Raw genomic sequence first — 4,785 nt, 5'->3', positions numbered from 1 at the left:
GTGACCGGGCAGAGGCCCTCCTCTCTTCTTCCCAGACGGGGCAGCCGGGCAGATTTGATCCTCATTTCTTCCCAGACGGGTTTGCCAGGCAGAGGCACTCCTCACTTCTTCCCAGACGAGGGGCCGGGCAGAGGCGCTCCTCACTTCCCAGACTATGGGTGGCCGGGCAGAGGTGCTCCTTACTTCCCAGATGATGGCTGGCCGGGCAGAGGCACTCCTCACTTCCCAGACGATGGGTGGCCTGGCAGAGGCGCTCCTGACTACCCAGACGATGGGTGGCCGGGCAGAGGCGCTCTTCACTTCTTCCCCGATGGGGCGTCCGGGCAGAGGCGCTCCTCACTTCTTCCCGGACGGGGCGGCCAGGCAGAGGCGCTCCTCACTTACAAGACGATGGGTTGCCGGGCAGAGGCGCTCCTCACTTCCCAGACGGGGTGGGCAGGCAGACGCGCTCCTCACTTCTTCCTGGACGGGGCCGCCGGGCAGGGGAGCTCCTCACTTTGTCCCAGATGGGGCGGCCGGGCAGAGGTGCTCCTCACTTCTTCCCAGATGGGGTGGCCTGGCAGAGTCGCTCCTCACTTCTTCACGGGCGGGGCGGCCGGGCAGAGGCTCTTCTCACTTCCCAGACGATGGGTGGCCGGGCAGAGGCCCTCCTCACTTCCCATACGATGGGTGGCCGGGCAGATGCGCTCCTCACTTCCTAGATGGGGCGGCTGGGCCGAGGCGCTCCTCACTTCCCAGACGATGTGTGGCCGGGCAGAGGCGCTCCTCACTTCCCAGACGGGGTGGCTGGGCATAGGCGCTCCTCACTTCCCAGATGAGGCGGCTGGGCAGAGGCGCTCCTCACTTTTTCCCAGACGGGGTGGCCGGGCAGAGGTGCCCCTCACTTCTTCCCTGACGGGGCGGCCACGCAGAGGGGCTCCTCACTTCTTACCAGACGGGCCGGGCGGGCAGAGGCGCTCGTCACTTCCCAGATGGGGCGGCTGGGACGAGGCGCTCCTCACTTCCCAGAGGATGGGTGGCCGGGCCGAAGCGCTCCTCACTTCCCAGACGTTGAATGGCCGGGCAGAGGCGCTCCTCACTTCCCAGACAATGGGTGGCCCGGCAGAGGCGCTCCTTACTTCCCAGACGGGGCAGCCGGGCAGAGGCGCTCCTCACTTCTTCCAGACGGGGCGGCCGTGCAGAGGCGCTCCTCACTTCTTCCCAGACGGGGCGGCCGTGCAGAGGCGCTCCTCACTTCTTCCCAGACAGGGGGGCTGGGCAGAGGCGCTCCTCACTTCCCAGACGATGGGTGGCCGGGCAGAGGCGCTCCTCACTTCCCAGACGGGGCAGCCGGGCAGAGGCGCTCCTCACTTCTTCCTGGAAGGGGTGGCTGGGCAGAGGCCCTCCTCACTTCTCAGATGATGGGTGGCCGGGCAGAGGCGCTCCTCACGTCCCAGAAAAGGTGTGGCTGGGCAGATGCGCTCCTCACTTCCCAGATGCGGTGGCCGGGCAGAGGTTCTCCTCACTTACCAGACGATTGGTGGCCGGGCACAGGTGCTCCTCACTTCTTCCCAGATGAGGCGGCCGGGCAGAGTTGCTCCTCACTTCTTTCCAGATGGGGCAGCTGGGCAGAGGCGCTCCTCACTTCTTCCCAGATGGGGTGGCCGGGCAGAGGCGCTCCTCACTTCTTCCCAGATGGGGCGGCCGGGCAGAGGCCCTCCTCAATTCTTCCCAGACGGGGCGGCGTGGCAGAGGCGCTCCTCACGTTTTCCCGAACGAGGCGTCTGGGCAGAGGCGCTCCTCACTTCTTCCCGGATGGGGCTGCCAGGGAGAGGTACTCCTCACTTCCCAGATGATGGGTGGCCAGGCTGAGGCACTCCTCACTTCTCAGACTATGTGTGGCTGGGCAGAGGAGCTCCTCACTTCCCAGATGTGGTGGCCGGGCAGAGGTGCTCCTCAGTTCCCAGACGATGGGTGGCCGGGCAGAGGCACTCCTCACTTCCCAGATGATGGGTGGCCGGGAAGAGGCGCTCCTCACTTCACAGACAATGGGTGGCCTGGCAGAGGTGCTCCTCACCTCCCAGATGGTGAGGCCGGGCCTAGGCGCTCCTCACTTCCCAGACAATGGGTGGCCGGGCAGAGGGGCTCCTCACTTCCCACATGGGGTGGCCGGGCAGAGGTGCTCCTCACTTCCCAGACGATGGGTGGCCGGGCAGAGGTGCTCCTCACTTCTTCCCAGACGAGGCGGCCGGGCAGAGGTGCTCCTCACATCTTCCCAGACGAGGCGGCCGGGCAGAGGTGCTCCTCACTTCTTCCCAGATGGGGCGGCTGGGCCGAGGCACTCCTCACTTCTTCCCAGATGGGGCGGCCGGGCAGAGGCGCTCCTCACTTCTTCCCGGACTGGACAGCCGGGCAGAGGCGCTCCTCAATTCCCAGATGGGGCGGCCGGCCGAGGCGCTCCTCATTGCCCAGACGATGGGTTTCCGGGAAGAGGCGCTCCTCACTTCCAAGACGGGGCGGCCGGGAAGAGGCGCTCCTCACTTCCCAGACGATGGGTGGCCAGGCAGAGGCACTCCTCACTTCCCAGATGGGGCGGCCAGCCGAGGCGCTCCTCACTTCCCAGACGATGGGTGGCCGTGAAGAGGCGCTCCTCACTCCCAAGATGGGGCGGTCGGGAAGAGGCGCTCCTCACTTCCCAGACCATGCGTGGCCGGGCAGAAGCGCTCCTCACTTCCCAGAAGATGTGTGGCTGGGCAGAGGCGCTACTCCCTTCCCAGATGGGGTGATCAGGCAGAGGCGCTCCTCACTTCCCAGACGGGGCGGCCCGGCAGAGTCACTCCTCAGTTCCCAGATGGGGCGGCCGGGCAGAGGCGTTCCTCATTTCCCAGATGATGGGTGGCCGGACAGAGGCGCTCCTCACTTCGCAGTCGATGCGTGGCCGGGCAGAGGCGCTCCACACTTCCCAGATGATGGGTGGCCGGGCAGAGGTGCTCCTGAATTCCCAGACGATGGGTGGCCGGGCAGTGGCGCTCCTCACTTCTTCCCGGACGGTGCGGCCGGGCAGAGGTGCTCTTCACTTCTTCCCGGACGGGGCGGCCGGGCAGAGGCTCTCCTCACTTCTTCCCAGACAGCGTGGCCGGGCAGAGGCCCTCCTCACTTCCCAGACGATGGGTGGCCGGGCAGAGGCGCTCCTCACTTCCCAGACGATGGGTGGCCGGGCAGAGGCGCTACTCACTTCCCAGACGGGGTGGTCGGGCAGAGGTGCTCCTCAGTTCCCAGACGATGGGTGGCCGGGCAGAGGGGCTCCTCACTTCTTCCCAGACGGGGCGGCCGGGCAGAGGCGCTCCTCACATCTTCCCAGATGGGGGGGCTGGGCAGAGGCGCTCCTCACTTCCCAGTCGATGCGTGTCCGGGCAGAGGTGCTCCACACTTCCCAGATGATGGGTGGCCGGGCAGAGGCGCCCCTGACTTCCCAGATGATGGGTGGCGGGGCAGAGGCGCTCCTCACTTCTTCCCTGAAGGGGCAGCCGGGCCGAGGCGCTCCTCACTTCTTCACGGATGGTGCGGCCGGGCAGAGGCGCTCCTCACTTCTTCCAGGAAGGGGCGGCCGGGCAGAGGCCCTCTTCACTTCTTCCCGGATGGGGCGGCCAGGCAGAGGCCCTCCTCACTTACCAGACGATGGGTGGCCTGTCAGAGGCGCTCCTCACTTCCCAGACGGGGCAGCCGGGCAGAGGCGCTCCTCACTTCTTCCCGGATGGGGCGGCCGGGCAGAGGCGCTCTTCACTTCTTCCCGGACGGGGCGGCCGGGCAGAGGCACTCCTCACTTCCCAAACGGCGTGGGCAGGCAGAGGCACTCCTCACTTCTTCCTGGACGGGGCGGCCGGGCAAGGGCGCTCCTCACTTCTTCCCGGACGGGGCAGCCGGGCAGTGGCGCTCCTCACTTCCCAGACAATGTGGCCGGGCAGTGGCGCTCCTCATTTTCCAGAGGAGGCGGCCGGGCAGAGGCGCACCTCACTTCTTTCCAGACACGGGGGCCGGGCAGAGGCCCTCCTCACTTCACAGACGATGGGTGACCGAGCAGAGGCGTTCCTCACTTCTTCCCAGACTGGGCGGCTGGGCAGAGGCGCACCTCACTTCTTCCCAGACGGTGCGGCCGGTCAGAGGCGCTCCACACTTCCCAGACGATGGGTGGCCGGGCAGAGGTGCTCCTGACTTCCCAGACAATGGGTGCCCGGGCAGAGGCGCTCCTCACTTCTTCCCCGACGGGGCAGCCAGGCAGAGGCGCTCCTCACTTCTTCCCAGATGGTGCGGCTGGGCAGAGGCGCTCCTCACTTCTTCCCGGACTGGGCGGCCGGGCAGATGCGCTCTTCACTTCTTCCCGGACGGGGCGACCAGGCAGAGGCGCTCCTCACTTACCAGACGATGGGTGGCCCGGCAGAGGCGCTCCTCACTTCCCAGACGGGGTGGGCAGGCAGAGGAGCTCCTCACTTCTTCCTGGACGGGGCGACCGTGCAGGGGCGCTCCTCACTTCTTCCCGGACGGGGCGGCCGGGCAGTGGCGCTCCCCAATTCCCAGACGAGGCGGCCGGGCAGTGGCGCTCCTCACTTCCCAGACGAGGCGGCCAGGCAGAGGCACACCTCACTTCCCAGACGAGGAGGCCGGGCAGAGGCGGGCAGAGGCGCTCCTCAATTCTTCCCAGACAGGGCAGCCGGGCAGAGGCGCTCCTCAATTCCCAGACGATGGGTGACTGGGCAGAGGCGCTCCTCACTTCTTCCCAGATGGGGCGGCTGCGCAGAGGCGCTCTTC

The 4,785-nt window shown here is 67.1% G+C and overlaps 1 pseudogene; it reads left to right on the top strand.

Moving 5' to 3' along the window:
* The first annotated feature begins 701 nt into the window (after positions 1-701).
* Positions 702-1,813, top strand: LOC131382599 (uncharacterized; annotated as a pseudogene).
* Positions 1,814-4,785: the final 2,972 nt, after the last annotated feature.

The sequence above is a fragment of the Hylobates moloch genome, unplaced genomic scaffold (assembly GCF_009828535.3).
Source record: "Hylobates moloch isolate HMO894 unplaced genomic scaffold, HMol_V3 SCAFFOLD_152, whole genome shotgun sequence".
Taxonomy (NCBI): domain Eukaryota; kingdom Metazoa; phylum Chordata; class Mammalia; order Primates; family Hylobatidae; genus Hylobates; species Hylobates moloch.
Note: the sequence above shows the minus strand (reverse complement) of the source record. Positions and strands in the feature narration are given on the sequence as shown.